The 13,281-nt window shown below is 42.4% G+C and overlaps 1 pseudogene; it reads right to left on the bottom strand.

The window, feature by feature from the left end:
• Positions 1-11,684: 11,684 nt before the first annotated feature.
• On the bottom strand, positions 11,685-12,797 carry LOC123456526 (annotated as a pseudogene).
• Positions 12,798-13,281: the final 484 nt, after the last annotated feature.

Here is a 13,281-nt window from a genome sequence, read left to right on the forward strand (position 1 = left end):
TCATACATGCTAGACAAACACTCTAACATCTGAGCTTCATCTCCAACCCCTGATGTACATTCTTCATGAATCAACCCTTCAGTTAACATATAATATCCTACCTTATCTCTTGTAACAGTTTTGAATTGGCATCTATTTTGTCTGGCTGCTACTCAGAGTCTCCTTTTGTTACTATTTGCACAATACTTTTCCCATCATTTAACTGTACACTTATCTGTGTCTTTTTAATTGTTATTTTTAAAATATTTTATTTATTTATGTATGAGACAGAAAGAGAGAGAGAGAGGGAGGGAGGGAGAGAACTGGCATGCCAGGGCCTCCAACCACTGTCAACAAACTCCAGATGCATGTACTACCATGTGCGTCTGGCTTATGTGGGCCCTGGGGAATCAAACTTGGGTGCTTAGTCTTGGAAGGCAAGCACCTTAACCACTATGCAATCTCTCCTGCCCTATACGTGTCTTTAGAACTTGAGTTAATTCTTTCATAGACACCATATGGATAAAGGTTCAAAGTTTTCTCCCACTCTCTAAATTTTAACTGGAGAGTTTAATCCATTTACACATATATTAATTACTCATAATGAAGAACTTCTGCTATTTTTGGATTTGTTTACTGTGTATATCATTCATTTTGCACCTCATTGTCCCTGTTGCTATCTTATTGGTACATTCATTTCTATTATGCACAATTTGGGCATTTTCACAGTGGTTACCATAGGAATTCTAATTAAAATTCTGAAGTTGGAAGAGGCTGACTTGGTCTTCCATTCACTGTGACCACTAACAATTTTGGACCCACAAAAGCTCAACAAAGAGCTTTGAGGTAAGCCCTCCCCGAGTGAGTGGAACCTGGCTTGGATGGCCCGATGTGGACTACATGAACTTACTAGGCATAAGCGTCAGAATGTGCAGCCTCCTCCTTAAGCTGAGGCCTCACACGCTTCCTTCATCAGCTTTCCCAACTCCTGGAGTCTGGAGGACACTTAGCAGGTGAGCAGTGTCCTCATGCTGTCAATGTCTGCTGTGGTTGTGTCCTATCTGCGGAATCCTCAACCTATGACATCTCTGTAATGATGTCAACTAGAGGGAGTTGGATCCCGGACTCCCCTGTTCTTTCTGCCTGGCCTAGCCTTTGGCTGCCTTGTCCTGAGCTGCTCTGCTAGATGCCCATAAATGAGGTGTTCTATATGCCCTTTCCTTGGGCTCCCACTTCTGCTGCAGCTAAGAGGGGGGAAATATAGGCCTCCCCTTCTTGCCTCCAATACCCTGCCTGCTGTCCTCCTTGTTTCTACATACATTTGCTTGTTTGCTTGTTCAAACAGTTGATGTTCAAATTATTCCCTCTGAAAACAATTAAATTTATTAACATAAAGTTTGAATTTATACCAAATTAATAAAATTAATACAAAAGTCTTATTTTATACAGATTTGTTCCTTGCTTTACTTTTATACACAATAAATTACTAACAGGTTTATACTTATTGCCTTATTACCTTCCTTTTGTTTCTCTCTTTGTTTCTTCTATCTTCCTTCATTTCTTCCTTCCTTCCTTTCTTTCTTCCTTACTTCCTTTCTTTTGACACCTGTTTTCCTTTCTTTCTTTTCCTCTTTCTCTCTCCCTTTCTTACTGTCTTTCAACAAGGTCTCACTATGTAACCCTGGATGGCCTGGAACTCTATGGAGACAAGACTGGCTTTGAATATGCAGCAATCCTCCTGTTTGTCCCTCCTGAGTGCTTGGAATTCAAACATGCATCACCATATTTAGCTTGTTTCATCTATTTCTATGTATAAGATTTACCAAAAAAAAAAACAATAATTCTGGCTCTTATATTTTTTTATTTAGTTTCATGACTTAGAGTTCTTTTTTGAAACGGGGTCTCACTCTGTAGCCAAGTGTGTCTGGAACTCATGGTAGTTCCCCTGTCTCAGCCTTCCAAGTATGGGTTTACAGATGTGAGCCACCATGCCTAGCACTTCACATTCTCTATTTCTTTGTCAGAGTCTTCTCTCATATGTTTAAAAGTTACATCTAGAAATTTTTGCAGGGCTGATCTACTAGCAACAAACTCTCTTAGATCATATTTATTTAGGAATATCTTATCTCTCCTTCATTTTACATGATATTTTTGTCATATATAGAAATCTTGATATGTATATAAATGTGTGTGTGTGTGTAATATTTTTCTCTTATTATTTGAGAGAGACAGACTAGCAAAGAATGAAAGAGAGAAAGAGAGAGAGAGAGAGAGAGAGAGAGAGAGAGAGAGAGAGAGAGAGAGAGATTATGGGAGCACCAGGACCTCTAACAACTACAAACAAACTCCAGATGCATGGGTGATCCTCTGAATCTAGCTTATGTGGGTACTGGTTAATCGAACCTGGGTCTTTATGTTTAGCAGGCAAGCACCTTAAATGTTAAGCTGTCTCTTCAGCCCCTATTTCTCTTTTACCACTTTAAAAATGTTACTCCATACCCTTCTTGTCACCATTGTTTCTGATGCTATTTTATGCTATTATCATTGTTATATTTAGAAAGCATTTTCTCTTTTTCTAATTCCAAATCTCTCTTTGTCTGTGTTTTGGCAGTTTGGTTATAATTTTTATTGTGTATCTGGTTCTGTTTATTTTTTGGATGTCACTGAAAAAGATACATTTATATCTTTTATCAAATTTGAATAATTTCCCCTTTTTTGAGGTAGGTTCTTGCTCTAGCCCAAGCTGACCAAGAATTCATTATGTAATCTTGGGCTGGTCTTGAACTCACAGTGATCCTCCTACCTGTGCCTCCCGAGTGCTGAGATTAAAGGCATGCATCACCATGCCTCGCAAATTTGGATAATTTTAAACCCCTTTTCCTTCAAACATGCTTTCTGATCTATGGTTTCTCCTCTCTGTGATGTTATTGGTATATTTGATAGTAGATTCCAAGTCCCTTAGACTCTGTTCATTTTTTTCTTTTGTGCTTCTTCAAGTAGATAATTTCATTTGACTCATCTTCAAATTCACTGTTTATTTCTTCTGCCTTGTCAAAATAAACTTGCAGTAATCTAGTGATATTTTCATTTCACTTATTGTACTTTTGGCTTTAGACCTATGCTTTGGCTGCTTTTTCTAATCACTGTTTACTTCCATTTTCTGTGTCACACACTACTCTTCTGACTGTTTAATTCTCTGAGCACTTGAGTACTTTCTTAGGTGTTCCCATGTCCATGATTCCTGAGGGACAGGTTATGTTTAGTTCATCTATGATTGCTTGAACTTTATTGTTTTTTTTTAACTGATTAAATTTTCTTTGCTTTTTTTCAATTTTATTTTATTTTTATAAAGGTATGCTTTCTGGTTTGAATGCTCCTTGGGGTAGTTTGAATGTATGTCCCCCATAGACTCAGATGTTTTATTAAAATTGAGTTTGTCACTTCAGCCCCTAGCAGGAAGACTACTGTTACAGTGGGCTTGTCTGAATTCCAGCCCACAAGTATGCAGAGAGGATTGAGCTCTGGTATGGTCCCTGCTGGCTGCTTTTTGGTGTCTGCTGTCTGGTGGTGGTTGTTCTCTCCTTGGATTTATGAAAGGGAATCAGCTACTTCCAATATTGATGGAACACCCTCTCCATCTGTAAGCTTGAAATCAATCCCTTCTGCCCATAAAGCTGTTTTGTTTGGATGTTCATTCCAGCTTTGTGGAACTTTCTGCAAGCAGTCTTCCTTTCTTGTAAAAACTGGGCTTTTGCATTATAATGTGATAAACCTGGATATCATATTCTTTATCTCCTTTACTTGTTTCCCTGTGGTGTGGGATGTTGCTCTTTATTTCTTGACTTTTAAACTATGCAAAGGTTGTATGTGTAGGATCTAGAGTCTCTGTTTCTTTTACACCCTCCCTTCTTTTCTTTCTTTCCTCTCTTCCTCCCCTTCCTTTTTCCATCCTTCCTGTCTCCAAGAGCACATGATAGACAACTGCTCTCCTACTGAGTTACATCCCCAGGTCTATATATAGTGTTTTGGTGAAAAAAAAAGCCAAATGTCATATCAGGGAGAGGAGGACAATGGAGGACAGGAGGAAAAGATTAAAAGGAAAAAGTACAAGAGTGGAAGAAAAGCAGGAGGAAGAGGAAAAAAAGGGGGAGAAGCAGAAGGAGGAGAAGGAACTGAAGAAAGTGGGAGAAGGAAAAGTATGAATAACAAAAAAAAAATGAAACTTTTTCCAGCCTTTGTTTGCATTTTGGATCTATGTTGAAGAAGTCCTTGACTATTTAACTAGGGCATTCAAAACTTCACCTTAGGGCTGGGTATGTGAGTCAGTGGGAGAATGCTTGTCTAGCATGCTTTGAGGCCCTAGGGAGGATGCCTAGTGCTGGATACCTAATTAATAAGTTTGCTGGTGAGATGGCTCAGTGTATAAGAGTGCTTACACAAGCACACAGAACTGAATTTGATCCCCGGCATCCACATAAAAATCAGGGCATAAATGCTTTTGGTTGCTCATATGAATTATACGGTAAGATCCTATTGTTGAAGATATCACAAGCTTTACTTGAAGGAAATTGAGAAACCAAGCTGGACCTGAGCTGGAAGCCACCTCTCGGCTGGCTAGCTGCAATAGTGCTGGGAAATGCTGTGCAGGCTGTTAGGGGAGAAAAGTCACCAACAGTTTTACCCAGCAGTGGACCCTGCAAGCTATCATCCAGTCAATATGTACCCACTGGTGCACCAGTGGCATGACTGTTAGTGTGTAAACAACACACTACACTGGAGGGAATTCATGCCTGAAACCCTAGTCCAATCCTATGGCTGTGACGGTCATAGGCCCTACTGCTGTTGCTTACCTAAATGGATATGTTGTGTCCATCAAATTGTCCTATAAATGTTTATGTTTATATGATAGTACAGGTCTGACTTTTGATCAGAGGACCTTCTATGTGCAGATGGAAGAGGGTCCCTGTGGGAGGGTGATAGGGGGATGGTTCCTGTGTCCCTACTGTCTGGAATACCCTTTTCCGTGGCCCCACTGAAAGGTTCCATCCAGGTTTTTTGATGTGAATGTTCCCCTTACCATATCTCTTGCCACACACTGGAGCTGGCCTTGACTCTGTTTCGTTTGACAGGTTGGACCCAGCATCAATGCACAAGACCAGCAGAGGATAACAGTGAAGTCCAGAGGCTGTGGCACCACTACAATTAATTTAGTTATTTTTCAGCCACGGCTTGCTCTCTGGCTCTCCTTTTGCCCCCTGTGTTCCTGATTAACAACAGTTTCATATTAAAGTATTCCTGAAGAGATGGCTTAGAAGATAAGATGTTTGCCTGCAAAGCCAAAAGATCCCACTTCAATTATCTAGGACTCACATGAGCCAGACATATCTGGAGTTTGTTTGCAGTGGCTGGAGGCCCTGGCCTGCCCGTTATCTTCCTCTCTCTTTCTCTCCCTCTCAAATGAATAAATAAATAACTTGTATTTTTTATTTATTTTTATTTTTTAGATACAAAAGTTATTTATTTTATAAAACTTGTATGTAAAATAGAACTTTAATCTGTCTACTCACAAATCCTAACTGAAAACATGATACATTATCTCTATCTTATTTGATGTTACTTTTTACAAACAACACTCATTTTATAATTACTTCAGCAAGAACCTGTACTAAATGAATTTTTTTTATCAGAAAACATTTCCCTTTTATCTTAGTGCTTGTTAAATGAAGGCACCAACAAGAACTACTTTCAGATGGTACAGAATTTCTTATTTCTTGAAGATTCTGTGGTTGACCACTTCTTCATTAGTTACCTGCAGCAAGACACCTTCCATTTACTACCAACACCACTGAAGGAAGCAAGAAAACTTGTATTAATGATCACTTGGCTTGCCTCAGCTGTTGAAATGAAGCACTTTAGTCTTTGTAGCAGCAGAATATACTTGTCCATGATTCATATCAATGCTAAAATTCCAGCAGGGAAAAAAATGATATGTTAAGCACCTGAATCTTCATGGAGAGGGAGGGGATAAGAAAGAAGGAAAAAAGGGAAAAACAACCAAAATAATTTAAGTAAATGACAGATTGGAAGACAGGTGTATAAAAATTATCTTGAGTTTATAAATTGTTAAACTTAATTTCCAGCTATGTTAAACTACATAAGAGCCACTATACTGAAAGACCACTGAAGAGTTTATTAGTTTATCTTTTAGGGAGGAAAATAAAGAAAGATAAAGTAAATAAGATCTTACCTAAAGAAGTTTAACTGAAGCTTAGAACTATTTTGCTCTACACCCTCAGCTTTCGTTGGCATCCTTATCAACTACTGTAGTTAAAGCTTTGTAGAAACAGCACAGTTTTTTAAGACTGGCTGAACTTAATAGCTGTCAACAGTTCTCTTGTACTAGACCTGTGTCCCTGAAGAGTACCTCGCTGGGGTTATTTCCTTTCCTTGCATTGAAGAAGCAGCATCTAAAAGATCTAAAAAGGTGTTTCTCCTTGCAGAGATATCCCTTAAGTTATCTAGATAATTTATTCCTCATGAATTGCATACAACACACATATCTGACCAGCATTTATCTTACACAAATACAACAACAGCTTTGCAATGGACCTTAATTATACTACCCACTCCTTAACTTATTTAAAATAAAAAGTCTATAATTACACAATTTCCTTTAGAATTATTTTATTAAATCATAAATGTACAACAGCTTCTTAACTCTACACACACGCTTAAAATTTTTAAAGGAAAAACGTTATGTCTTATTACACCATGATCCTTGCTAATAAGTTGTATTTTTTAAAAAGTATTCCTTGTTTCCTGTGGTCTACCCTTTTTCTTTTTTGAAAAGATATTTTATTTGGGGTTAATATCACACCCAGAGGCCTTGACGCCCACGTCCCACTGTCCTGCAACGTCACCTCGGTGTAGCTCTGGGGATGCTGAGACCACTCCTTCCCTCCAGAAGCTCACACATGTGCACATGCACACACCTGTGGGCCACTGTGGACTGGGCTGGCTCCAGGGCTTAAAGGGGCCACTCTGGAGGAGAGAGGGGAATGGAAGGAGATGAGGAGCGGGGAAAGAACAGGGGCAAGGTGGGTGGCAGGGAGATACTGGCAGGATCCTGACCCTTCGAGGCAGCTCTTGGTCAACTGATAAAATTTTTTAAAAAGTCTTTAGCCTTTGCAATCAGTGGCTGCCAACTCCTTCTTCTGCCCACTGAGGAGAGAGAGAGTTGCTTGTGTGGTAACTTTAACTTTTGAGGATGCATTGGGGAAATTAAAAATATTTGGGCTGGAGGGATTGCTTAGTGGTTAAGGCATTTGCCTGAAAAATCAAAGGACCCAGGTTAGATTCCCCAGTACCCATTTTACCCAGATGCACAAGGGGGCACATGCATCTGTAGTTCGTTTGCAGTGGCTGGAGGCTGTGGCATCCCCATTCTCTCACTTTCTCTCCCCCTTTCTCTGTCAAATAAATAAATGAATAAAAATAAAATTTTAATTATGAGAGCAATATAAAGAGAGATAGAGAGAATGGTCGCCCAGGGCCTTCAGTCACAGCAAACAAACTTCAGATGCATTAGTATACTTGTGCCCACGTGAGTCTGGCTACTTGGGACCTGGAGATTTGAACATGAGTTCTTAGGCCTCATAGGCAAGCTCATTAAGTGCTAAGCCATCAATCCTGAAAAAAAAAAAAAAAGTTTCGTGATGAGGGGGCAGAATCTATGGAGGAAGAGGAGTGGCAGTGGAGTCCGGAATATGAAGGGTACCCAGCTCTCCTCCTCTTCAAACTTTTGGGGGTTCTACCTTCCAAGGATGGAGGGAGGGGGAAATTAGAATTTTTTGTGGGGAGGGGCACAATGTAGGTAGAAAGTGAGGAGAAGTGTGGACCATGGAGTACAAGAAACAAAAAGAAAAAACATTTTATTCATTTATTTATTTATTTTGGTGTGTGTGGGGGGGGGGGGAGAATGGACTTCCAGCCTCTGCAAAGGAACTCCAGACACATGCACCCCCTTGTGCATCTGGTTTATGTGGGTAAAGGGGAATCAAACCTGGGTCCTTAGCCTTGCAGGTAAGTGTATTAACCACTAACCTGACTCTCCAGCCTATGCCCTTTTTTTTTATAGGGATGGGGGAAAGCACAAAGGTGGGGAGCTGTCCACAGGAGTGGGTAGTAGTTAGTCAGAATGAGAAATAGACAGAGGCTTGTTGGTGGTCTACCATGTCCCTTTCAACATGCGCAGGTAACAGTGAACCCTTGTCTCCAAGGACAGTGTCTGGTATTGTAATGTACCCTTAAGGAACCAGCCTACATGTCTCCCATTGCAGACCAGCTGCAGACACTATAAAAGTTCTTCACTCAGACTCCCAGTGGCTATGTTATCCCTGCCAGAAAATGCCACTTGGGTCAGGCTCAGAGTCATGGCCTGAGAAACAAGCCCACCTTCCCAGGAGTAGGTTGCAAGTGGATGGTTTAAGTCCTCACTGTTCATTCAGACTCTGAGATCTATGGTCATCTTACCATGTGTGTGACTGTCAGTTTACCTGAGTGCATGCACAGAGTCCAAAAGACACACTAGTGAAACGATGGGGCAGAGTGCTGCCAAGCCTGACTCACTCTCCACAGGCAGTTCAACTCTTGTAATTTCCACATTCACTGAACCCACATCCTCCTCATTTCTCCTTTAGTGTGGGTACACCTGGCTCCCATGGACGCTCCCTCCTTCAAAGACAAGGTGCCAACCATGCTACCCTTTCTCTCCCCTCTCCCCCACATTCCAAACACCTCTTTTTTTTCAAACTAGTGCCTCTTCTACGCTGATTTTTTCTTTTGGCCTTCCTCCACCATTCTTGATACAATGTTGATGGCTTCAATACTGTGTAGGTCTTGCACATGTAATGATCATAGAACTCCTCCCCATTCTGACTCTCATGTTGTCCCCACCCCCACAGCTTCTGCAACATTCCATAATCTTTTTTTATGTGAATATCTTTAATGTCTTCTCATTACAAATGAAAGCACCATTGTTAAACACAAAAGAATTAAATGTAGGTGGGATAACAGTTTACAAAATAAACTTTCAGCTGTGACATTATTTTATAAAATATTCCTATTCCAGCGCTCAGGAGGCTGAGGTAACAAGATCACAAGTTTGAGGTCAGCCTGTAAAACAGTGAGACTGTTTCAAAAGACAGATGGGAGGCAGAGGGGGAGAAAAGAAGGGAGAAAGGCAGCAAGACCTTTGTCTCCAAGAGATGGACACAGCAATGTGAGCATGATGCCCTGCTAAGTCCCTCAGCCCTGCTTCCCCAGTTAACTGCTACCACATCGAACCCACCTTCTCTAATTGTGTGTCTCCACAACTGTGGACCTTCTTATCAAAAGGTGCCTAACAATACCTATGTCTCCCTGTTCCATTTGGGGCTTCCTTTCTGCAGCCTCACACGTCATCCACATCTTTAAATGAGTTTCTATGGTTTTTCTTCTGTCTTTTGTTATTGGGCTTAGCCATGCCTAGCTATGGTGAGGAAAATTGTTCCCCCGCTATACGCCTATTGCCAGCTGTTGACTCTGGCCGACTACTTTGGCCTTACTGTGAGGGGACAAAAGCCATGCTTGCACATGTTCCTTTCTTTCCTCACATATGGCTTTGAGATCGATGTCAGACACAACACAGGTGTTCTGGAAGCACTGTTTCCATCCCAGCTCTTCGTTTTCCCTTCCTGGAGTAAATATTTGTCACTCCTGTGCACTGTTGTGGCACAAACCCTCGGTACTGTGAAAGGTGCTCTTTTCTCCAATTTGGTTTGTTTTATAGCCAATATTCATATTAACATATTCATGATATATATGAAACAAAAAACTTTTTATGGCTGCATATATGTGAAAAGATTAAGTACCAAAATGGTCCCAAAGGTCCTTCTAGGACGAAGGATAACAGTAGCAACACTAGCTCAAGAGTTGAAAAGCACAATAATTTTTTTGGTTTCTTGAGGTAGTGTCCCACTCTAGTCCAGGCTGACCTGGAACTCACTCTATAAACCCCAGGCTGGCCTCAAACTCATGGCAATCCTCCTATGCTAGGATTAAGAATATGTACCACTATTCCCCTCCCTCTCTCCCTCCCTCCCTCCCTCCCTCCCTTCCTCCCTCTCTCTCTCTCTCTCTTTTGGTTTTATGACGTAGGGCCTCACTCTAGCACAGGCTGACCTGGAATTCACTCTGTATTCTCAGGGTGGCCTCGAACTGATGGAGATCCTCCTACCTCTGCCTCTGGAGTGCTGGGATTAAAGGCGTGTGTCACCAATCCCGGCTCTAATTTTTTTTTTCAAGGTAGGGTCTCACTCTAGCCCAAGCTGACCAAGAATTTACTCTGTAGTCTCAGACTGGCCTCAAATTCACAGTGATCACCCTACCTCGGCCTCCCAAATACTGGAATTAAAGGTATGTATCACCATACATGGCCTCTCTAATTTTTGTGATCTTCCATCTAGGGTCCCACTGTAGTATAGGCTGACCTGGAATTCATTATGTAGTCTCAGGGTCTGTGTCACCATGCCCGACTTCTCTCTAAGTTTTAATTGAACAAAACTGTTTATACTAATGACTCCCCTTTTAGTCATAAAACCAGTTTTTAGATAGGCGCACTTTTTTTTGAGGTAGTCCCTTGCTCTAGCCAGGATGACATGGTATTCATAGTGAATGTACTCTCAGGATGGCCTTAGACACGTGGTGATCTTCTTACCTCTGCCTCCCAGGTGCTGACTGGGATTAAAGGCGGGCACTACCACGTATGGCTAATAGGCACTTTTTTTTTTTTTTGCTTTTTTTGAGGTAGGGTCTCACTCTAGCTCAGGCTGACTTGGAGATCACTCTGTAGTCTCAGGATGGCCTCAAACTTTCGGCGATCCTCGTACCTCTGCCTTCCAAGTGCTGGGATTAAAGGCATGCACCACCATGCCAGCACTATTTTTTTTTTTTTAAGAAGGTTTGTTTCTTAGCTGTCATTCGACACTGGGACTAAAACCTGGTTCTTTAGTTATTTTAGCTTATAAGTGTTATTTTAACTTAAATGACTCAGTGATTTTTAATTTACATGCATGTAATCAAGCATATGTCTTAGTTATCTTAACACAAAGGTTAACTAAGTTTTTATTGTTTTGCTTTATTTATTTATTTATTTATTTTGGTTTTTCGAGGTAGGGTCTCACTCTAGCCCAGGCTGCCCTGGAATTCACTATGTAGTCTCAGGGTGGCCTTGAACTCATTGCCATCCTCCTACTTCTGCCTCCCGAGTGCTGGTATTAAAGGCGTGCACTGCCATGCCTGGCTTAAAACCCAGGATCTTAAGCATGCTAGATGAGCACGTTTGCACTGAGCTACAGCCCCAGCATGTGCACTAGCAAGGATTTTTAATAATAAAAAATATTTATAGAAAAATCTAAATGCAACTATAACATGTTCAGATAAACTAATTTGACCTGACATTCTTAGAATATATTTGAGCCTTTTCCCACAAACCTTCAGATAATAGGTTGTATTTTTTTGAGGTAGGGTCTCACTCTAGCCCAGGCTAACCTGGAACTCACTATGTAGTCTCAGGGCAGCCTCGAACTCATGGTGATTCTCCCACCTTTGCCTTACAAGTGCTGGGATTAAAGGCGTGAGCCACCACGTCCGGCTAATAGGTTGTATTTTTAACTCAGCACCTCATCCTCAACTCTCACCACCCAAGTGTTTGTGGAAGAAGCTCTGGATTTGCTTCCACGCATCCACCTGGGCTGAAGCATGAGCCACAGGCTCCCCTCCAAAGAGGATATTACCTCCCACCAACATGTGCATGCCAGCTCTGCACAAGGGGAAGTAAGGGGGCTCAATGTAGTGCCCTGCTCCCGGGTAGCAGATGATCTGGGGCTTTTCCTTCCCGTGGGCCTGCAGGCGCTTGGAGGCCTCGTTGGCATAGAACTCTCTCTTCCAGTTGTGGTCATCCTGCCCTACAAGGAACAGGAAGGTGGTGCTGGACCTTTCCACGGGAATGAAGTTCTTCGTTTCTTCTAATGGGCTTTTCAGAGCATCCACAATATCTATGAAGCCATCTTCGGTCATTTTGAGTCGATCTTTCATGAAAGTCACAGGGGAACACTCTCATCCTTGTAATACATGGTTCCCCTGACAGCAGCCACAGATCCATTGATTATGACAGCAGCTGTGATGCCCTTCAGGAAAAGTAGTCATAGCAGGGGCCATTTCTCCTCCTTTGGAAAATCCAAGCACCCCAAGTCCTGGGTCTTTTACCGCAGGGTGGTTAAGCAGGTAGCTCACAGCTTCTTCAAACTCCAGATGCACAGCCTCCACAGTTTTGGGGAGGTCCTCATAGTTGTAATAAGCCAGAGCCAGCACAACGAAGACCCAGCCAGCAGACTAGCCCGATACTCCAGAAGACCACCTCCAACTCCGAAAAGGTCCACGATCCCAGGAAAGGGCCCAGGTTCTGGCGACAGGAAGAGGGTGGCGCGCACCCGGCCCGCGCGCACCGGCACCCGCCGCACCCCGGGCGACAGGAAGCGACACTCGAGCACCGCCCGCGCCAGCAGCCGCCCGGCGTCAGGCTCGTGGCAGTCCAGCGCCTCCAGCTCCATGGCGAAGGGCGTGCGCACTTCCCGCTTCAGCAGGCGCCACGAGGGCCGCTCGGCCTCCAGCTCCCAGAGCAGCCCCATGGGCTCGAGCCCCACCCAGGAGTGCCCTGGAGCCAGCCAAGCAGACGCGCCACGAGGCCCGGCGATTGCGCCTGGGGGACCACATTCCATAATCTTTAGGGCAAGTCCTAGGTACCTCTTTTACTGATGAGCACTCAGCAGTCACTTATTGTCAGTGTTTTGATGTTTTAAGTATTTCTAGCACTGAGTGCTGACTGCAAAAAGAAGTTTCTAACCAAAAGTAAGTGTAATAATCTATGGCATGAGCATAAATATCTAGAGGTCAATTTGATGGGCACAAACAAGAGTAAAAGCTTTCTCCTAGGGCCTACGATGTTCGCAGCCATGGACATAAAAAATTATCTATCTCTCTGTCTCTCTGTCTGTCTGTCAGTCAGCCTATCTATCAACATCTATCTATCTATCTATCTATCTATCTATCTATCTATCTATCTATCATCTTCTATCTACCTAGCTGGTTAGCTATGTGTGATCTATCATCTATCACCTGTGTGTGTATGGGCACACCAGGGCCTCTTCAAGGTCCAAATGGACACTAGACACATGTGCCAATTTTTACATCCAGTTTACATGG

Source organism: Jaculus jaculus, chromosome X (genome assembly GCF_020740685.1).
Source record: "Jaculus jaculus isolate mJacJac1 chromosome X, mJacJac1.mat.Y.cur, whole genome shotgun sequence".
Lineage (NCBI taxonomy): Eukaryota > Metazoa > Chordata > Mammalia > Rodentia > Dipodidae > Jaculus > Jaculus jaculus.